General features: G+C 33.4%; 1 protein-coding gene across 4 annotated transcripts in view; it reads right to left on the reverse strand.

Moving 5' to 3' along the window:
* SPR (Sex peptide receptor) overlaps window positions 1-24,311 on the reverse strand; it is a 202,008-nt gene that overhangs the window by 113,210 nt on the left and 64,487 nt on the right. For 2 of the 4 annotated variants that reach the window (XM_069040842.1, XM_069040829.1), the window contains exon 1: window positions 5,455-5,758. The exons of the other annotated variants lie outside the window; for them this stretch is intronic. The gene's annotated coding sequence lies outside the window, so the exon portion shown is untranslated. Of the gene's footprint in view, window positions 1-5,454; window positions 5,759-24,311 lie in introns of those variants that run through there. 4 annotated transcript variants of the gene reach the window in all.

Consider the following 24,311-nt stretch of genomic DNA (forward strand, 5'->3'; position numbering starts at 1 on the left):
GACCACATAAACGACAGTTTATTTAAGAGAGTAACAAAAGACACTAAACATAATACTCCTGAGCAGTAACTGTGGCACTCTCATCACACTGTCCATATAAGACAAGCATATCAAAATATTCTGAAAAAGTAAACATGAAGGCTAGGGCCACACTACAGACTAAATAATCGGCCGATAATTTAGTCCTATTGGGTAGCTTCCGCGCCCACCACGTAAACTAAACTGTTTTCGATCAATCTGTCGGCCGACTACAATCGCTTTAGTGTGCGCACCCACATAAGTCCTCATACTTATTAAGCAACCAACTAAATTGTCGGCCGACGAAAAGTCTGTAGTGTGGCCCTAGCCGAAGCGTTTTTAATGACTTTTGTAATTGTCAGAAATAATTTATTATGACATAATATTCAGTTATTATGTCTTTGCAACAATCAAATTTGTTTCGATAGTTACTAATATAATTTTTTAAGGTAATTTTATATCTACTCGCAATTGGTCAATTAAAAACGTTCTTATTTTAAAATCCAATGAGGATGGATTTTTTAAAATATTTTTACTATTATTCCCAGAAGATGGTGATTTCACCGTATTATTTTGGTCCGCCAGTTCTGAGAGACCCTGTATAGTATGAACAGCCTTTCATTAGCTAAATAATTGATTAGACAAAGTGAGAGTACATGCCAAGCACTATGTGAGACAGAGACAAAACAATTTAACGACGTTCTTTAACTTTAATGAAAGGGAAATCATTCGGCCCATTGTATTTAATTTGAGGCTGATATTTTGGTTCTGTTTAGGAGTACAGATTTTTTGAATTTTTAGACACTTGTAAAACTTCACAAAGTGCATCTGTTGAAGTTCTCAAGTCAAGGATAAGTGTTAAACCCAGCTAACTGCAACTTCGCCAATAAGGTCAATCTTCGATATGATCGCGTTGGAGATATCAAAAGAAGTTACGAGAGAAAGTTGTGCAGAATCTAATTTTAACCCCACGCCACGTGCAGAGTTTCAACGTGAAATTCGTATAGTATTTTCAATAGTTTGTTGTTTTAGTATCAGTTTTTTTCAGTGGCTGTTTCAATTTTTGTTAAATAAAGAACGAATAATGTTTTCTTTTACACGTTGAGACAAGTTATTTCGGTTTCATTCAAAACTGAAAATCAAACCTTGGACTGTGCCGGGATTTACTCAACATTAGTGAAAAAATCAAAATGTGATTTATGGATTGAAACTAGGTAGATATATGGGACCAGAATTGAATTCTGAAAACTTTATTCTAATAAATTCTCTTGAATATCCCCAAAGTGATGCAAAGTATCGAAAAGGGATCTTATGCAGTGCAAAAATTTAAATTTCTACTCCTAAATATAACGAAGGTATCAGGCTACCGTCATATTAATGCGACACACGGTGTAAAAATAAATAAATCTGATATCTATACTAGTGGTGACTAGTGTTGCAAGGTTTAACTAGTGTACTGGGTTAATTAGCTGATGGTTAAATTTATCATTCATCAACTTTATCATATAACCATTAATTATCATTTTAGCCGGTTTGGCTCTTTAACCAATGGGTATCCGCTTAAATCAAGTTAATTAGCTGATGGTTAAATCAGTTATGTTTTAACAATTAATTTGGTTAATCAGTAATTAGTTACTTTAGTCTCTAATTCAATTGATTAACAAATTAATTTAACCGGACGAATAAGTTAATATTTTTTGTTCCATTTGGCTCTTTGAGTTCTAATATCCACTAATACTATAAATATATAACTTTATGATTATTCATAAAATTACAGGTCATTTAATTAATTACAATTTAAATTTATTACTTCAAATTGTAAACAAAATGAATTTCACAAACTTTATAACCATAAATCTTTTCGGAAAAACCATATTCTATTGTCTATGCATAATTGGAAACTCTATTGTGTTAAGAACTTTTTGTGTGTTTCAAATAAATTTAAACAACCCACAATTAAAAAACATGGTTAGCTGTGCAGCTTCGTAAGTTTTGACATAAATGTTATTCGTTTGTTTAAATGAAATTGTGAAAAAACGAGGAGTTTTAGGGAAAATGTTTATTGTCTGCATAAACGCGCAACCGCAGAAGCATTTTTATTACATTCGCCATAAATCAGGATCATGTCTGTTTTGTCATCGTTCGAATACATCTTAATAGTCCTATTTTAACATTTTCGTAAATGTCAGCCGTGACAAATAAAATTATTGGGAGCAAAGTGATCTTGGATTTCATTTCAATTTCATTTTAAAACTACACGATATTTTAAATAGCCACGTTAACTTTGGAAATGTATTGTGGGTTGCATTTTCAATTCCACGGGGCTCATTATCACTTGTATGTGCCATTGTATGTATCCATTTGAAATTCTCAAAAAAATTAGGAATGATTGTGTATCTCTGTAGAACAGTCTGTCCAAATTTCAATTTTTTAATGAAACAGGTAAATATTTCGTTTTTATTCAATAACCGCTACATTAATTTACATAATTTCTCACAGAGAATCCTTTCAAACTTTCAAACATTTAGGAAAAATTTCGTGTCATTGAAATGATGAAAACATCAGTGGTTTTTGAAATAAATGGAATTTGACACTAAAGTGCAAAATTTAGATTTATTATTAAATTGGGCGGTCACATTCACAAAAGAGGTTGACATGGATTCTTTATGGTACCGTTTAGAGACTTAAGAATTACTAGAAAAGTTCTCAACAGATGTTTACAAACAATGAGGTTTTTATTTATGACAGTGTAGTTGTAAATCTTAAGTCATTTTCCGCTGTTAATGTTAAAATTGGAATAATTCAAAAACTAATCATTTTCTTTTGATGCGAATTTCATAAATTTGTTCTTTGAATTAATTATGAATTATACCTAAGCGTCTACGAAAAAAAATGTTTTTGCTCAAAATCGTTTTTTTTAATTTTATGGGTCTGAATGAAAGTGATAAGGGAAAATTGATTGCACATATTTGAAGCTTTATATCAAGGGAATATAACCCTAAAGTTTCCTAATTTTTACTAATTTTTTAACAGGGTTAATTGTGTGGGGGGGTAAAACTTGACTCACCCGGTATAAGCGCCATTGAATGTTTTCAATGTTGCGATTGGATTACATAATTTCAGAAACAAAAATAAAAATAGCTGTTTATGTAACCAGTTAGGAAATGCGTTATTTTGTGTAACGAGTGGAATATTTGCGGGACGAGCGCAGCGAGATCCCGCAAAATCACACGAGTTACACAAAATTGCATTTCCAAACGTGTTACATACAAGATTTTTTCTAATTTTGACAAAAAAAAGTTTCTTCAAACGTTAAACGAAGTAATGAATTTTTTCTAATTTTGACATATAAAGTGACACTTTTCAAAATTAATTGACGTTGGGAAACGTCACACTTTTCGTAACTGGTTACGAAAAGTAAAATCTTTCCTAACTGGTTAGGAAAAATTTATTGTATCATCAATTTGACACTGTCATATTTTTTGTTTTTAAGCAAAATAACCATGCCTACTTACCTACTTGATATTTTAACACAATAATAATTTATTATTAATGAAATTCATTACTTCGTTTAACGTTTGAAGAAACTTTTTTTTGTCAAAATTAGAAAAAATCTTGTATGTAACACTTTAGGAAATGCAATTTTGTGTAACTCTTGTGATTTTGCGGGATCTCGCTGCGCTCGTCCCGCAAATATTCCACTCGTTACACAAAATAACGCATTTCCTAACTGGTTACATAAATAGCTATTACATATTAATAATTAATTATTATTGTGTTAAAATATCAAGTTACGGTTATTTATTTTGCTTAAAAACAAAAAATATGACAATGGCCACTAGTGATACAATAAATTTTTCCTAACCAGTTAGGAAAGATTTTACTTTTCGTAACCAGTTACGAAAAGTGTGACGTTTCCAAACGTCAATTAATTTTGAAAAGTGTCACTTTGTATGTCAAAATTTGAAAATAGTTATTTTTATATTAAGTGCGTGAAGAGTGTTTTTTGTGCATGAAAAGGTTTTTTACGCCGAGGTCGAGGCAGTATAAGCCTTTGAATGCACAAAAACATCTTCACGCACGAAATATAAACAATATTTTTTCTATAATTGATTCAAAAAATTGAAATTAAAAATTCAAATTTTTGAAGGAACTCTGAAGTTTCAATGCAGTGACCATGTTGCTAGGTAACTAATAAAATACAGTGCGTGAAGTGAAACACAGAAATAGTCGTGTGCGTGAAATCGCATTTCACACACTGTTTTGTATGGTTTCTATGGTTTCGATCTTACTAACAATGCAAAAAGAAATACACGTTAGAAAATGACCCACTTCAGGCACCGATAACTATGCGTGAATTTCAATTTTTTGAATCAATAATAGAAAAAAATATTTTTATATTCTATACATATTTGCATTTCGGTCGGATACGTCGTACATTTTTGTTTTATGATGTTATAAAATGTTACAATGTATAAGTATTTTTTACATAATTATTTGTTCTCTCAACAGTAAAGAAATACATATATATTTTTTGTATGGACATTAATCAATTATCAATTAATTTTTAGAATACATTGATTTTGAAACGTGTTGTTTGACTAAAATTGTATTCAATTTTATTTTTCTCTAATTAGGGGATTTCAATGATTTTTCGAAAATTATACAATGACTAAACAACATTCATTTTACGCTAAATTTGTTAAATTGTTACGTATGTGACGATGTCGTAATGAAACTTAGAACTATACTTACTATTTATAAATAAAATATGTTAAGTTTATCGGAAGCCACAAATATTTTCAATCGAATTCGAGTACTTCGTACGTTCAAAATTTAATCAAGGATGCTTTCAAAAAGTCCACCGTATCTTATTTAATTAAAAATTGTTTTACAACCAGTGTAAAATTATTTTTCTCTACACTTTGTCGTAAGTCCCACACACTTGGAAATTGCGGGATTTTTTTTGCATGTCTGCAAGTTTAATACCTTAATAGAGCCCTAAAGAAACCCATAAAAGTGCAACATAAAGTTATAAAAGCAAGATAAACGAACTTACGAGCGCGTGATAAAACTTTCATATTCGTCAGTCAGCACGAGTTTTTATGTAAGAACAAACAAATCAATTAAGAAGGTGCTGGTCAAGTTTAAAGTCTTCTGTAGAAAATCTCATAATTGGCAATAAACTTGCTCGAGTTGTTCCACGACTTCCCCATTTAAACTTATAATTTGACCGCTAGGGAGTTTTAATTCGAGCCGCAATCGTATTAGGGGTACGTGTGGTAATAAAAGGAGATAAAACGAATTCCGTTTGGATTTTGCCTCTCAAGCAACCCTTCCAGACACCGTGCAAGAGTTGCGGTAGTTTTAATTCGCCAACAATAAAAAGCGACACTATTGATTGAATTCGGCGAAGAAAATAACAGTTTCACTTACAGCTTGTAATCTTGCGCTTCCTCTTGATTCATCGTCTATTATCGCTTGTATGAATGGTCTCCACACGAGAACGCAATAATTTAATGTTCATTAGATTCGAACCACCACCACAGTCTGCAAAGCGGGGGATGCGAGCGGTGGATCTGAGTTTCTGATCTAATTTAAATATGAAACTATCAGGAAAATTTAGTCGACCGCAGTTAAAGGGGTGCTGTCCGGCGGGGTAGCGTGCAACAGGTCATCTAAAAATACAGTTTTGCGTGAAAATGGTGGAAACTAACACCGAGATGCTTACACTTATAAAGACCGACACATACTAAAGTTGGAAAGAAATTGAAGCGTTTGCGCTCCCGAACTGACATGTTGGAGAGCTTTGTTGGGTGGAAAGCTCGAGGCGCTTGCCTACCTGCTAGCGGAAAAGTACATTTTCCTGCATGAAACTCTCGATTGTGCAAATATCGGGACAGGATCGATAACAAATTAAAATTTAATAAGACATTTACCCCGAAGAACAGCGGGTTTTAGTCGTGCCGTTCCGCAAATAAAGAAGAAGAATTTTTAACGATTTCAGATTTGTCCGGCAAAGATGCGCAAACCAGAAGATTCATTTTTTTGGTCACCCACGTTATAAATCAAGACGCCGTGAAACTTTCACTGATCAAAAGAGTCGACCTCAAAAAGGACTCGCTGAATAATTCTCCGCCAGAAAGGAAGCAAGATTAAAGAAAACTAATATTTGTGCAGCGGTTGTTCCCAATTTGGATTTGCATTGTTGCAAACCGAGATCAAAGAGTCGCAAATTTGTTGTCTTCGAGACACGCTTTGGAATCTTGTCGATTTAAAATCGATGCACTCGATGCCCAATTTATCGTTGCTGCGTTTAAGTGGCACTTTTGTCGTTGGAGAACACTGTTTGCAGCTTAATTGAAATTCTTGTTTTGGTTCATTTCGTTCTGATTACAAGAAAAATGCAAAAGCCGAGAGCCGGGTGTAAATGATGTTATAATAAAGCATCGACTCCATTGACATCGCTTTCAATACGCGCTTTTTATGTTTTTTTGATGTACCTATTACAACGTTTTATAAAAAAATTTAATATTCAGTGTAAATTACCGGCATTAATGACTTTAGATGGGAAATCGATTTTTTTTATTAGAAAGATAGGGTCACAACACCGTGAAAAGATTTTACGTAATACGTAATAATCTGGGAGCCTCGTGACCGAGCACTAAATTATGATCAAGCTTGACATTATCAAAATAAGTCGAAAGCGCTACACCGAGTAAACAACTAAGTAATCGCTAAGCTGCCCCGACTTAAATGACAATATTCCAAAAAAGCTGGTGAAGAGGGAATAACGCTAGATTTAGGAATTAATCAAGTCGGGTCGGTGGTGTCGAGCTGGTTTGAATAAAATTGACGGGGTGATCCTGGTTCCTTGCTGTCGGAATTAGGTGATGACTGTTAGCCCAGCGTACGTGTCCAAAGGATAATTTAATTTCGTGACCCGCAACACCTTTCACGAAGTTTCGCCGTGTGATAAGTTAAGGCTGCCAGAAAATTCTAACCGCAGCTGGAATTTACTACCTTCTTCAAACTTAATGCCTGAAATTTTAATATAACGAAGATGTTGTGTGTTGTACAGTACCGAGGCATGCACGTCGGAAAGCTAATATTCCTCTTAATTTGTATTCATTCAACATTTACAAATTAGAATTATGTGACAGTTCAACTGACGCAAATTTATTTTACCACTCAACCGTGACTACATCAAATGCAACGCTAAAATACGCCGCTATCGATATTGGATTGTTACTGTTATAACTGGATTCTGCGAGCGCTGAATTCAAAATTCTACACAAAGTCCGAATAGTCTGGTGTGTAATAAACTTGATTAAAAATTAATAAAGATTGGAGCCTTTTAGTTTTGCAAGTCTAGTTAGTGTAAAGAAGTCTGTAGAGTACCTACGCTTTATCATTTAAATTTAAACAGTCTTCGGCTAATCGAATCCTGAACAGCTACAAATTCTGTTGTATTAAATTTATTAATGTTCTTTCAGTGAATTTAAAACACCTGCCTTCAAAACTTTTTAAACTAAAATAACGCTGTTACACTTTCTCCTTTTTTTGTTCTCTTTGTTTTGTTGTTTTAAACCAAACAAGTAAGTTAATTTTGTGAATAAAGTTAATACTTAAGTTGCAAAGATAAAAGTTTTTTGTGTTTTCATTTTTATTTAAATTTGCCATTTTCCTTTACACGATAGTAATGTTTCTATTACAGTCTGTAATTCAATAAGATAAGCAATAAGACACAAGAGTGACTACTCAATTTATAACAAAAAGAGGCACGGCATCAAGGCAGGATTTTTTTATCATTAGAGAGATGCGTGCATATGATTTTTTTATAACGTTGCACATTAACTTGACAATTTTCAAAACTGCGCGACTATGAAATGTCAAAGAAATGTCAACTTTATCCTACCCACACAGTTGCCACATACATTTTCGTACATACTTGACATACTTATTCTCAATCATTTTGAATCACCCAATATACATTATAAAAGATGTTTGTTATTCTATTAGAACATTTTGGAGTACATTCCCAAAATTTGAAGCCTTCCTGTCAGATCAGCAGTTATAACAATTCGGAAACAGAAATCATGCGGTGAGGATGATCATCCTTGATCTCAAGACCGTTTTTAATTGACTTTCGCCTTTATTGAATAAACCATTTTAGTTTTCAAAAAAACAAAAATAAAAATTTTGTCAGAGCTATTGACCAGAAATGTATTTCAAAAATCAAATTAAAATAACTTCATAATTTAAACTAAAGGAATAAAATAAGATATTTCTTGGTAAAGATCAACTTGTCAATGAATAATTGTATAACAATGTAAATAATTTGACCTTAAAAAGAATCCTATCTTGGTCTAAACATTTAATAATTAATTTGATGCAGCTTACGATACATTCAAAGAATTTATTTTGACCAAAATGTCATTTTCCTCAACTTAAATATTTTGTTATAAACAAACCTTTTCTGAAATGAAATATATGAAGCCTAAATTTCGTTGAAAGAGGATTGACTAGCATTTGTAGGTTTCTTCGTTTAGGACGTTGCCAATAAATCATTTAAAATCTCGCAAACAGACAGAATAAGGATCTCCACTTTTAGACAAAACTTGAAAATACCAACCAACCAATAGCAATAGCAAGTCAATAACTCAACTCCCACATGCTTTACACCGGAAAAGTTCGAAAGGCATCAGGACTAACAAAGAAAAAGAAAGAAAATTGCAAACATGGAGTTAATTTGGCGTTTTCATTGAAATTCTTACAGACAATAAAGATGTTTTTGTTTCAACTATTTTTGAATTATTTATTCATCTATCGTTTCACAGTCAGCTAAATTAATTAACTCGAAAACACGCTGCTAGTTTACTGAGAGACAGTCATAATATACATAATAACCCTTTCACATGATTTTTAAACCGGGCTCCATTACAAAATTTAATAATTAATTAAAAATAACGTGACCCTCTTGGCAAAGTTGGGATGCTGACTACAGCCGTTCAGATTTTCAAAACAATAATTTTCAGACTTTAATAATGGTGTTAAATGACTAAATTATTAATAATACTCGGCCCTGTTCGCTCGTGCGAGGGTCTGGAGCTTTTAGTAATCAGAGCGCGTTTCGCTGTTACTTCCTCTGGTGACGCTTTTGAATAGATGAAATACCTTGACGAAACTTTCCTCTTGCCTGTCACTGACTTCATCACGATTTTGTGTAGGGAAATCCAAATGAGAACGTACAAAATTAATTTTTCTATTCACATTATTTCCCAATGTTTCATAACTCCGAACAAATTCAAATTTATGTATGATATCGAGATCTTTTAGAAGTGTAAAATAAAATTTATATTTTTTGGAAGCCTTGATGACACTGGATTCATCAATTTTTTCTAAAACGTTTGCAATAATGATCATCTGTTAATGATGATGACGATGAGGTTACCTTCATTAACATATTTAGAAAGAGCTTTGAAGCTGCTGTTGTGAACTGACTGTTTGTTTAATATTCACGAAAATTTCTCTTGATGTAGTATTATGTTATAGTCTTCTCAACGGAGGATTTATTAAATTGTCAAAACTAATTGCTCCTCGAGGAAAAAATATTATTGGCGAGTTTGTTAAAGCACATTAGAACCAAGAAAGTTTCTACAATTAGCGCGAGATATGATTCAAAACGCTTGGGATATTTTCTTAATAAGAAGAAAAAAATAAAATACACCTGCTAGATTTTTTACTTAGAATTAATGAACTAATTAATTGATGGGAAAATCTTTTGAGTTGACTACGTTGAAGAAATCGCGCTCATTGTGCAAATGAGCTTTGTAAAATATGTATTAAAAATTATGAACCAAAATTATCTTCAAGGATTTATCTTCAAGGATCTTTTAACAAGCCTCAACTTTATCATCTTGGTTAGGACCAGTGATAGATACCAAGATATTCAACTTTTTTTTCATTTATTTACGAAAGTTTGGAGTTAATAAATTTGAGTCTTAGTTCAGACAGTTGTTATCATTTCTTATTTCCTAAAACAGCTTCTCTGAAAAGTACAGAAATAACAAATTATTGAAGTCGACTAAAAACTCAAAATTTAAATGAAATGCATGTCAACACTGCGTTTGTTGCCGATGTCTTAAATAAAATTAATATAATGCAATCGGTAAAAATAGAAAACTGTAACCTTCAAACTATTTATTGAAGTGAACTGCATGTGCCTTCACATATTGAATATCGATAAAAATTCAATATTACGAAACAGATTCGATACGAATTTTATGACAGTAATTTACAAAGTAAGATACCTGGATTGAACGTTTGTGCAATTACGTGCAAAGTGCATTTTCGTGCAGCGATGAGAAAGAGAAAAATTGGAACAAAGACCGTAACAGCGTTATGCCTTTGCCATATCGTGTATTCTGTTTGGGGTTTTCCCGTCTTTTCACAACGATTTATCTTGAAGTAAATCCTGCGTGAAGTGAGTGGGCGTAGTTATTTGCAAATTAACTGAATCCGCCTGTATGGTGATAAATCTCGGGTGATTTTTTTCGCATCATTCCGTAATGGATATGTTTTTCACGAACGAGAAAAATCTTTTTTTGCATTTTTTCATTTTCTAGAGGCGCTCAGCTTTCCTCTGCTTAATTTTTACAACATCCAGGACGGATCAGAATGTAACAAAATGTAAGGCGCTGAGAGTCCCAACGAAGGGAAGTATTTATGTACAGGATCCGGCAGATTACAGTGAAAAATCCATGAGATTTTCATTGTTGTGTCCTAGACGTGGTGCTCAAGAGCAGACGTTGAATCGATTATGTTAAAAAGCTCGACTTCCCCTAAACATTTGGTTGGAGTTAAATGATGTGATAAATTTTATTGGGCCTAGATTCCATTCGACTAATTTCCATATCACTGTGAATCTTATATTGACCCTATTTAAACAGAGCCGACTCCCAAAATAAAAGGTTTTCGTGATATAAGTTGACTTATTGGCGCGCTTTGGTGTGAAATGGGAGGAGCCATCTTCGACACACAAACTCCTGGAAGCGAACTCCTCAACTTAACTGATATTGCCAGCTGATATGTTCAGGATCATTCATTTCCATTGAAGTTGGAAATGAGTTCACACGTGTTCAAATTTATAAAGGACTCGCCAGATTAACCGGGATCCTTCAACTTTCATAACAGTAGGGCTGGGGCCCCCTGGAATAAAATGCTCCGCTGAGCGCGGATCAAATCCTCCGGTCCATTAAAAATCCGGCTAGAATTGCTATTCAAAGGCGACTTTATCTCAAGTAAAATAACGACATCGCCTCGGCCGTTGGCGCTTCTTGAGCGGTTTAGCAATTTTGAAAAAAATCCGGGTGGGGTGTTGCTCGGGCATTTGGCAATTATGAAAAAGCACCGGGCAGGTGTGGCCTTCAGGTACGTAATTCCCACAGAGCTTTTGTAATACCGCACCCACACTTGCTGATAACGTATTAACAACAAAGCGCCACTCTATTCTTAGTTGCAAACAAACATCTAGCGGGGTGTAAATCCCGGAAAATTGCAGAACAGCTAATTTATTAGACCCCAAGTTTCGGGTTAAGTACGGACGAGTCTTGTGAATTCGCAATCTTTCAACTAATTCCAAAAAGGGAGGCCGATACCGACTTTAATTTTGACCTTATTAAAGGAAACGGGGCGGTTTTTCTGCAATAAAAGGGGCGAAAGATAATCAGGGTGGATAACCATTTAAACTGAGAATAACGTCACTTGGACACTGAAATTATGGAAATGGAGGGTTCAAAGCAAGCTCAACGCTTGAAAGAAAATTTTAGCAATTAGTTCCTCCTGCTCTCTCTTCACTTACTTTAAACAATTCACCAACCTGTACGTCGCATTCATTCCTGTGATTTACCTGAATTTAGAGGGTGGTTAGAGAATTGTGCGAAATGCAAAACTATGCAAGGTGTACATGTTGAGACAAACTTGTTAATACATACAAAGTGATCAAAAAGAAAACACATCAGAGCAGGCATTGCAAATTATTATTGGTCATGTCGTAGCGGAATCTTACGCAAATAAGCGTTCAATGCATGGGCGTAGACAATTTGTGTCATACGTCACGAATTTTAGGCTTTGGAATTACATATAATTACGCATTTTATTATTATTATTTGATAACGGAGAAAATTTAGAAAATAAACAAGAGCAAGATTTTACATTCGTAAGAATGGATAATAATTTACCAGCTTTATTGCCAAACGCGACGCCACTGGTAGCCATCGTTCACTCTAAGAAAAACATAGTGAGTCATCCAAAGCTGGCCACGGCCGACCAGTGGCGTAGGGAATATTGGCTATTTTAAAGAAACAATTATTTACCTGTATCAAGTCTAAATTTCGCAATGTTTGTTCTGAAAAGAACAGTTTTTGTTAAATAAATAACGCAAAACAGCAAAATGGACAAGAAAACGAGAGGACACAAAGAGAACACGTGGAATTAGCTTGAACAAAGTCAACGATAAACAGCAAGTGCGCCACTGCAATAAAACTGCCCCAACGGGTCGAATTTGGACTCGCCCGACCATAATTCGTTACTGCACATCATGACTCACCATGTCTTTCTTAAAGTGAACAATGCAGATTTTTCGGTGAAATGTCAATGTGAAACGTCAGTTTTAAAGCAACGGTGTTGATGTTAACCTTGAAAAAAAGTTTTCGATTTCGGCAAAGTTTACGGACGTTTACTGTAATTTTTGAGAGGTAGGCAACCAATAACACTGCGTATTGCAAGTATGCATACAGTGTGTCCAAAAAGTCTGGAAACACCGCAATAAAATAGAAATGAACAATTTTTGAGAAAAACGCAAAACAAGTGAACTAGCGTTTTCAAAAAGCTTTCTGTTGATGGTATCTGTTTGCTGTTTTTGATGACCTTGGAAGAGTTACGATGTCATCAGAGGTTTTTTTAAATGGCAACGTCGCATTTTTACTACAGTTTTTAATAGGTCTTTTAATTGTCTACCCGACGGTCAAAAAGATTTTCAATTTACGTAAGAAATTTCCAAAAAAACCTAATTGGTTATTAGAAAATAAAGAAAACTTTAATTTTTAAAGGCAACTATAATTCTTACAACAAATGTTCAAAATGTGGTCCTTGAACGTCTTAACAATATCCTAATTATTTCAGCAATTTTTTTTTATAACATAACAACTTTTTCAAGGTCATCTAAAGATCGAACTATCAGCAGAAAGCTTTTTTAAAACACTAATTAACCTGTCTTTAATTTTTTTTTCAAAAATTATGCGTTACGTTTTCATTTGGGTGTTTCCAGGCTTTTTGGACACACTGTATGTGTACGATTAAGAGAGACGTCTCGATAAAACAAAAGATAAGGTAGCGTTCTTGATCTGTTTTTTTTGTTGATCACTCTGTATTATAAATGAAAAGGATGCACTTATGAAACAATTTTCATTAAAAAATGGATTCTCCCTCGAGCAATCAACACTTAATTTCCAAAGTCGGGATAATAGTAAGGAAGTCTTGTATACGATGTGATAAACTATTACATACCATCTTCAACTAAGGAGAAGCCCATTTTAAGTTGTTTGTCGCTTTTTAAAGTTTGTGAATAGATGTTAAAGATGAATTCCTCCGACAGTCTTGAAACCAGATTATTTATGATTCAGTTTTTAAAAAGTGAGGTTATCTTATTAAAAATGACACAAGTGATTCATTTTAGTAACATCAACTGCGGTTTATTGATTGCAGTGCGAGATCAAATATTCATTGAATACCGAAATACCAAATAAACCAAGATATCATTGCAAGAAGATGTTATGGAGAGTGCAGCCTTGATGTCAACGCGAGAATGCAGCTTTAATGTTAACGCAGTGCAAAACAATGAACTTAGATCGCCTTGATTAAGATGTGAAGATGAAATCACCTCCTTTATGAAGCAATTGTCTTGTAACTTAGGTCGAATATTTTTAGATGAAATCTTGTAACTTCTTGCGTTATACGATTATTGCCAGTAAGAAAATTGCAGTTACATTTGCGCAGCTTTCGCATCCGCAAAGAGATGTTTGTTGAGGTGTACATCCATCCGTTATCTTAGTAAGAGATGAGGGCAGTTTAGCGGCTAAAATTGTTACCGCTGCTTCAAGTACGAGGGTAAAGGCCAACATGAAACAAAACAAATTAATAATTCAACGGAAACAACGATATCAGGAAGAGTTTTTTTCCAGTAACAACGGGAGATAACCTGACTGCGGAGAGCAAAAAGTGCGTACATGTCGGTCGAGTTTAACTTGACCTGCCAGTAAAAATCGACGAATGCCTTTAAAAATTAATTCGCTTAGTGGAACCGGATCAAATAAAAAAATCATACCGCCTATCCAAATTCAATGATGATGCAGTTGCAAATAAAATAAAAACAAATATTCAATACACTTTCTGCGAGCGGTACCATGTCACACATTTACAAGTTCAAAAGGATCAAAACTGTCAAAAGTTACAAAATTCGCGGAATGGTCAGACACCAGTGCCCTTTGTTCACTTGTTTGCGGAAAATTTAAAAGAAGTTTTTGGCATATCTGATTCGTCAACTCTTGATTGATCGAACGTGTTTGATCTAGGAAAAGATACGATAAATACTGTGCTAATGATTAAAAAAAAAGTCAACGCGTAAAGTTTTAAGAGTGAATTTATCGGGTTGCCTTGGAGTGACATTCTTTTTATTAGATCTATCCAAATACGATATATTGTTCACCGTTTCTGGGACACTCTTTATATCTACGTTACTCGAGAGAATCATTCCGTTCATGTGTCAGCTAGAAATACAGTATTATAATCATAAATTTTCGCTGTATAAAAGAGGGTTCTTTGCTAAGTTGTGGGTGTTTTTGTGCGATTTTTCAAGCTATTTTAAGGGCATTACGCCTTTACACACCACATCTTAATTCTTAATGAATATTCAAATTTTACAAACAATTTTTGAATCTCTCTGTCGCTACTGGTTCACAAATTTATTGAACTAGTGAATTTATAGTTATTTTGGAGTGAAACTTTTTGCAATGTTCTTAGGTAATTATTCTGTAATTTTAAAGCTCTCAGTACCACCTGATGGTCGGTAAGGCTCGATAAGACATTGCAAATTCAAAACATTGACAACTGATATTGTTGAAGCATTGTATTTGACGTTTTTTTAACGATTTGCAAATTATCTGAGTTTCGTGAATCTACTCCTAAGAATCAATATATTCATTCAAATATAATTAATCAACTTAAGTACATAACATTTTTGGTTTACAATACAAACATTTCCGATAATAATGCGGAATCTGGAAAAGTGCCGCGAATGCTTGTAGCGTTTCCACGTTGAATAGCAAGGGAAATCCTCTCGAAAAGGAACTTCTTTGATTTTGAATCGCCTGATTCCGCAGTAAGTCGGTTTCCGATGACATTAATGAAATCGATGGCTTCTTTGCGCCAAGGGCCTAAGTGTTTAAAATGGATGAATTTTTATAAAATTTTATTCTCTTGTACGGGAGTAACATTTAGTACGGTATTTATGAACAAAATTAATAGATTCTAAAAATTATGATAATTCCGAAGTATTCTGTTTTTGTTGCTGCGGTTACGAAGTTGTTTATTATTATTTATTAAATTGAGATTTGAAAATTGTGTTTGAAATACTCACTAAATTGTCTTTATTTCTGGTTGTAATAATGAGCAAAGTGAGTGAAACTGCAGCAAAAGCCAAAGATTAAGAAATTTTGTTATCTTGACGTTTATTTTGATGTAATATCCAAAATTGACAAGCGTCCGTTGTACTATCATTATGGACGCCGTCCATAAAGTGCTAGTTTATGGACGACAAACGATATTATCGTAAATCATGAATTATAATACAATCGAACATAAACAAATTTAGTTAACTTAATTAATAAAAATTTATTTTTATTTCATCATTTAGTAGATTAGTAACGAACCATTGAAATTTATTTTGCATAAATAAATGAAACTCAATAATATCAACTCGTGTACGTCCTGATGTTTAATGTAAGTATTTGTTTGTTATCAATTTTTTTATTATGTATTTTTTACATTTTACATTTACTAGAAATAAACCTCAAAAATTTCGCCTTCCACTTATGGTCAATTCATTTTGCAAAACACTTTTGTTATCTTCACCTTATTGAAGCTATTGCTATTGTAAATTGCAGTTAGATGCCATTTTTCCAAGTAGAATTTTTCCACTTTCCAAATACGTACATTACTTGTTATTGAAGGAAGATTAGCTCATAACAAAAAATTCGGTCTCCGGAAAAAATTCGGTAATGGCAATTAGCACATAACTCTTGTGATACCGCATCTTATTTGCTGACGACGCATCAGCAGCAAAACACCAATCTGTTCATAGTTGGTGAGGACAATCCAGCCGAGTGTAAATCCTGCAAAATTGCACCGGGGCTAATTTATTAGACCTCAAGCCTTGGGTTAAGTACAGCTGAGCTTTGTGAATTTGCAATCTTTGAATAATTCCAAAACCGAGAGCCACCTCAACTTTAATTTTAACGTTGTTAGGGAAGATGGAGCGCTTTTTGTACTGCAGTGGGGTCGAAGACTGTCATTACCTCTGGCGATTCAAACTTTCCCCGTAAAAACTGGCGTTCGCAAATTAAATATTTATTGGCTCCTCGCGACACCGACTAATTAGAGCTTCCACATCTTGACAACGTACAAAAGGAGTAAAGTGTTTACATTTCGTTGTTTTGTTCACGCTGGATCGAGCACGAGTCCTGTACCTGCCTTTTACAAAATGTTCGCGTAATCCTTTGATCCTTCTGGTCTCGCGCTTTTATTCGATACTATTATCGGCGGCGTGTTAAGTGCCAACAACTTTCCGGTGAATTCTTCTTATTTCAGTGATTCGAGCGGCGCATTGACATTTTCAGGACGCGCTTTCAGTTCGTCAATAAATTATTACTCTTTGATACGGATTTTGTTAGTGGCATTAAGAGCCCCACTCAAAAATTCGATTTGTTTGAGATAATGGAGCGAGCAGATTCGAGGCAAACACCAGATTGTGAGCGCAATGAGTGTTTTATATCGTGGGATCTGCGCCTTTCAAAGAGCGATGGCTAAAAATGTGAAACATCCATTTAGCAGATGAAATATGGATGGATTTCACGAAAATGATTGATTTTTCAATTTATGCAGCGAGTTCTCTATTGAAAACTGTTAATAAATGGGACAGACGCATTATTTCAATGGACGGAATTGCACGTTTTTTCTGTGAATTTCATGCGCTTGCTTTCAAAGCTCGACTTTAATTGCTTAGTTTGCATATTTATGTGGTTAAAACGGCACACGATTTAATTTATTACGTCAATAAAAATTTTATCTTGTTTTAAAGTTGCTCGACAAAAATTAAAGAATTTTTTGATGAAATCGAGGTAACTTTAAGAATCCAATTGGGGCAAGGACACGCTTCGTGAACCCGAAATTTCAGATGGTTACGCATCTAATACAGAAAATATAGACTTTAAATTGATTTAACAAAAATAAGAAATGGAAAATTAATTTGTTTTAATTTAAAATGCGAAAAAGGTAGTTGATAAATAGTACATACTTACCTATATTTTATGTAGAAAAGCTTTGGGCATTCATAAATAGTATTATTATTTTAAATATCCAATAATAACATTTTGTTTACAAATATAATAAAATAAATGACAAAATAGTTAAACAGAAATATTACGCTCCCAAGTTTTGTTAAATATTTTGCTAAAACAATTAATTTGAAAATAATTAAATATTTGTTTTTCAAGGTAATAAAATCGGCAAAGCTTTACCAGGGTCATCATGAATAAAAATAATTAGGGATTAAACGTTTACAAACTTTTTTGAAAAACTTTTGACCCTTTTTCTAGAAAAATCAACACATTTGTATAAGGCATTATTGGCTCAATCGTTACCTGTTGTGGAGTTCTATCACAGACTAAAATATCTGCACAACTTTCAAAATCACCCTGTATACGTATATAAAGTATAACATTTTAAAAACACGCCTAGATAATGCAATTTTAGTTTCAGCAGCACTTACTGTACGAGTATAACATGCATAAGAAGATAAATAAAACAATTACGAGTATAATACTGAGATGACGTATATAAAATAAGTTTTTTACACGCAAAATCGTAGTGAAAGTAGCACTTTTTTACAAGAAAAATCGTAGTGAAAGTAGTACTTTTTTGCATCATTTTATTCCATCTCCTTGGAGATATCTATTTTTTTTTGTAATTTTCATAAATCCTTTTAAACCAAATTTCTCAACTTACATCGGTATGCAAAAAAATTGTGTGTACAACACGTTATGAAAGTCTCTTTTTTTCACTTATTTGTTTAATTAAGTCGGGTTACGCCCTCGTTAATCAATCTGCAAATTCGTGAAAAAAAGTATGACTTTCATAACTACATAGTTGTACAAATAACTATTTTCACACAATTTTTGTATGCAACTCGTTAGTAAAGTTTTTTTTTTGTACTCGGTGGATTTGCGCTCGTGCCACAGAATTTCCTTCTCGTAAAAAAAGTATTACTTTACTCACTTGTATAAATAAGTATTATTTATATCTCGTAGAATAAATAAATATTGCAGTCGGGAAATAGTTATTTATTTAACGAGTTCGTGTGTAATTTTGCCTTTTTTGGCATAAGTGGACCACGAGTGCCAAAAAAAGCCCAAATTACACAAGAACGAGTTGAATACAACGTTTTTTTGTTCGACGAGCCCCTTAAAGGCTCCAAATCGCTAAAAATCTTTAAAATTAGCTTGACGTTTCGTTTTGACAAGTTGTCAAATTTATCAAAATCCGTTCACACAGGAGAAAATTCTCAAATTCTGACAGTGTCGAACAAAAAAATATTTTTTATGTAGTTGAAAATTAAAATACATAATTTTTAATAAAACCACAACATCATGGAAAATTCATGGAATCATATTTCCAGAAGACCGATGGCAACTTGAAATATACTTTAATCTACTAAAAGTTATATAATCAGAACTCAATTCCGCAGGAATAAGGAGGCTCCATTTGGTAATAAATTTTATCCCGTATGATTCCAGGAGTTTTAACGTTACCCAAGCACTTAATTTTTTACCGATTTTATATCAAATTTCTGCTTTTAGGAGCCTTCACAGACCGAAATAAATTGATACTCGGCAGGTTGCGCAGCCAATATAGCCAGATTAAATTATTATTAATCCAATGCCATTCCCACCATTAGTTATCCCGCAATCGATGATTAATCACTGCGAAACTAATAAAAACAGGTGTCGCATAACTGACAAAATGAAAAATGAAAATAGATAATTACTGTTCGAATCCCGGTATTAGTTTCAACGTCGATCCCCTCTCGAGCTTTCTTTTACCGACGAATCGAACTTACAAGACAATTACGTCTGATTCGCATTAACGGAACTAAGTGGACGGCGAAATGCCAATTCCTGCAAAATTTAGACTCGTTTCATTTTCACTTGACGATATTCAACTTCCTTAAACGAGTTTTTTGAATAATAGATGTCTCCCCGTGAAATTGCGTAAATCTTCCCCGGCGCTATTGTTATTACATTTTAATTTGATTGCTGCCGGATCGCATAAAATTTTATTTTTTCAACACCTTTCGATTGGCTGATGGCGCCATTAAACGCGATCACTCGTGCTCCACCATCACTTATCGAACAGTTTTATAAAATTAACTCTCCAATTTCCTTTATTTGCGCGCGATAGCTGCCTACCTACCTATTTCTGCAAACAGACGCAAGGGCTGTATTAAATCACTATCAGGACGCTTTCACACCGTTATGTTTTACATGCAAACATATCCACCTCATTTTTACCCTTCACGATACATAATTATTCATGTCACGCTACTTACAAACATTAATCTTTTCAACTTTCTACGCTCACTTGCTCGCCAAAAATCCACCGACCACTCGGAAAGCAACTGCTGAAAAAGCTGCTTGGATCTTATATTTCCAGTAAGAAATTCAATTTTCCACCTGTCATCCGAGTGTGTCAGTATTGCTGACGCTTTATATCTTCGTATTTATTTTATCGAATCGTACCGACGGCTTTTGACTCAACGTTTCTTTTTTCCCAGCCACTGTAAAGAACATTTATGACGCGACGTAAACTCGGTGCGACCCAATTCATTAAGTGAACTGCAAACAAGAGGTTGAGGAATGTCCGATGAAAAATGAAAAACCAGAAATATTGGCAACGTGAGACGGGATGCCTGTGTGAAATTTAAATTGGATTAATTATTCTATTAAACTCTGAAAATAACAAGTGGAAATTATTCGGCGGAATCGAAATTATTGCAAGCATAAAACTTTCTGTATCTCATTAAAATAAAGGCTCTAATTAGACATTGTCTGAGGCATCACCGTTCGCTCTTGCTTTGTACTCAATTACTCGACTCTGTAAATTCTTGCAATTTATTTTTTGCGAGTGAGATTAACGGAATCTCTTTAGCAATAAAGGAGAAAATTTATCCTGTCTTCGGGATCGACTGATTGGCTCAGGCCAGGTTCATCCAAACAAACTATACATCGTTTCTCCATTATTTCTCGGCTCTCGCGCCAGTTCGGAGAGTTTGCAGACGAGAAGTTTAAAAGAAATAGGTATCCAATTTTGTAAAACTGAATTACCTCTATTGTAATAAATAATTTTAGAAAAATCTCGATTTAGACCAGCCCCGAAAAACGCTTTCGAAGAGTGGGATTTGAACGGGGGTCGTTTTATCTCAATAAATCCGCAGCTGACAACCCTCGTTTGTTTGCTTTATCGTTATTTATGTCAAGAGCACATTAGACGGCGGTTCTATTTTTTCACAAAAACGAAATTACCGGAATTGGTTTTACTCTGACGAAGACGGAATTAACACGAATTCCTTCGAATTAAATTGAATTTGAAAACGAGTTGCGGTTTTCGGCCAAGTTTACCTCTTAAGCAGGAAGTGATGTTGAGAGAATAAAGAAATAATGCGTGTGTGCTGAGTAGATGGTTTGATGGGAAAAGCTGCCGCTCTAAATGAAAAATTAAAGCGTTAAAGCGCTTGAGGTGAGGGATTATAAGCCACATTTCATTAAGTATTAACAAGGTTTGTCGAAATCTGATGTACTTAAATGTAAACTTAGCGCTTTCGTGTTTTAATATGTTTGTTTTAATATTTTCATTTTTGTGGGGAACATTGGCAATATGGATATGTTAGCGAATGCAGAGTAATGATAAAGTGATGTATAAAATTTAAATTAAAAAAATTGCAGAAATTTGTGATATAGTCCATTTTTTAATTATAGTCCGATGTATCAATTAACAAGCAGAACAACTGTCATATTGCTATCTCTTTTCAACATAATGTAAACAAACTATTGAATTCTTGTACGTATTGTATTAAGCGTGTCCCACTATGCATCTCGCTTTAGCATGTGTGATTCGAGCAAGACACGAGTTGTACGTTTATTACATTAGCGACGTCAAATTTTTAGGTTACGTTTCAACCACATTATTTGTGATAGTTTCGTTTAATTTTGCTTGAAATGTCCTCCGTATGATGCCAACGAAAAGCATGTGGACAAATTCATTTACAGAATTTGTAAATTGCAAAAATAATATTGGAATTGCGTGGAAACTTGCAAGACTGGAAGTTAACAGGTAAGGGTAAGGGGGTAAACTAACTCATGGCGTTGCCGATACAAAATCTAGGAAGAAAGAAAGACAGTCTAAACGTGGTTGTTTAGTGCTGTTTTCAACAATTTTTAATATATCTGACCTATTAGTTGATAAGTATGTAAATAGTTATCAAAAAAGCTCTGACAAAATTAAAACGGAGGAATGAATTTGCAGAAAAACCAACAAAGCACGAAAGAACACAACTCAAAATCTTAAAAATTGAAATTTGTTATGATACCTGTCTCATGTTGCCGAAATCAATTTTTAAATATTGGTAGAACCATGCACTGCTGTCAAATGTCGAAAGCAGACGCAGGTCATGTCGACTTCTTGATTCGGACTAAGCTCATCGGACTATAATAAAAAAATGGACTATACATAATATGAAAAACAGATACGTAACTTAGCAATTGAAAAAGAAGAAATAATTTTGATAGGCATATTCCTTACTTTAACGAACCTATGATATTAGACTTTTTAAATTAAAGTGAATTTTTTACGTCATTAGAATCTTTAATCGTCAGGATTGGTACAAATATTATTTATCACAAAAAGCTCAAAAACCATAATACAAATTTTAATTGTTTCTAATAATATTTTGAAACATCATGAAAATCTTATTTAATAAATTTTAGGATTCTTCAATAAAATCTTCTATTATCTTTGATACAATGTGATCAAAAAGGACAAAAATCAGAGCAGGCGTTGCAAATGATGGGTCATGTCGTAGCTGAATTCTACGCAAATAAGCGTTCAATGCATGTATAGTAAATCATACCTCATGAATTTTAGATGTTGGAATTATAATTGTGAATTTTATCATTATTATCTGATAATGGAGAAAATTTATAAAATAAACAAGAGCACAACTTTACATTCGTAAGAATTGGTAATTTACCAGCTTTATTATTACCAAACGCGACGCCAGTGATAAGCAGATTTTTCGCTGAAATGTAAAGGAAATGTCAACGATGTGCTGTTGTTAACCTAGAAAACAATTTCGCAAAATTTTACAGACGTTCACTGTAACTGTAAGCAACAATCATCCCAGAATAATCGTAATCCATAATGAACAAGGGTTCTGCCGACGTAAAAAATGCACATTCTTCTTCTTAAAAAAAATATGATACTAAAGCGTCATCATCAACGAACACACCAGTCAAAGCAGCTTTAAAATAAAGCTTTTTTAAATTTCTGAGTTACCTGTTTTGCTGAGTCAGTTGACACAATCTGCCACTTTGAACTTTGTGCATTACTTTTCACCACACTATATAATTGTTTCCATAGTAATGAAATAAAATATACGGAGTTTTCAGTTTGGAATTAAATGGGCACATAAAACCTGTTAGGTATTTTGAACGTGCTTTCATATTTATTCATTTATAAATGGGAGAGCTTTGATATTGATTCATATGGACATTTTAAGCCAATGCAATTTGATTCATAAAGTCGATATGTGTAGAAAATGATGAACTTTGATATTAATACGATACCTTTGTTGAGTTTTCATGTATATTCGTAGTCGTGTTTTTTCCAGAGAGCACGTTCTATATTTTTGCAAATTAAATTATTTTCATATATTTTGTGTTAAAATAAATAATTCAACCTATTATTATCCCGATTTCACATTGATTCACACGCTTATTTCTGATTTTAATTTTTAATAAGTACAGACCTTAACTGTGAATGCTTTACGTTTGAAATCTTTGAGATAATTATGACAATTCACATGAACTAATATCAGGTATTATCTAATTAATGGAGCAGTTTTTACCTTATGTATTCAGTAGAAAGCTTAACAACAATAATAAACTAGGCAAAAATGAATAGGGAATTTTTCCTTTTTTGAATTTTTTACAAATACCGTTTAAAATTTGTAATGAAATGTGTTACAAATATATTAATCTACACATTAAATGTAATGTTTCAAGTACTTGTAACATTTTAAATTTATCTTGTGTTTAAGAATACGTGGGAGGATTGGGGCAATTGTTTTGCTTTCCAAGAAAAATTGTGGAATTCCCTATTCATTTTTGCCTAGTTTATTTAAAAACTGCATTTAATTTATTATTTATACTAATATATCTAATAATTTAATTTCTAAGTTCAAAATCGTTAAATTTATTCCTTAATTAAGTATCTAATACATATCAAAACTATAGTGTTCCAGTTTAGCTGCTGATAAAGAAAAAGAGAAAATAAAAATGAAAAAGAGATAAGTCAGTGAAATAAAGGAACTTAATTGCTTTTTTATTACTGTATGACTAATTGTGTTTTTATTTCTTGTGATAAAAGTTAATTGAAGCAATTCCTGCACCAACCAGACTTGACAAATATTGTTGATTGAAATAAAATTGACGAAAGAAAAAATTCAGAAAAATGTAAACAATCAAAACACCAATACGGTTGCCGCAACGATATCCTTAAAACATTCTAAGTGAATGGAGATGTTTAGCAATGTGAATCCACGTTTCGCTTGTGAGAGATTACTTCAGACAAAAATGTACCCTTCTGAACAAACAGCAACACAGAAACTCTTCTAGGAGATCCTC

This window comes from Tenebrio molitor, chromosome 1 (genome assembly GCF_963966145.1).
Source record: "Tenebrio molitor chromosome 1, icTenMoli1.1, whole genome shotgun sequence".
Lineage (NCBI taxonomy): Eukaryota > Metazoa > Arthropoda > Insecta > Coleoptera > Tenebrionidae > Tenebrio > Tenebrio molitor.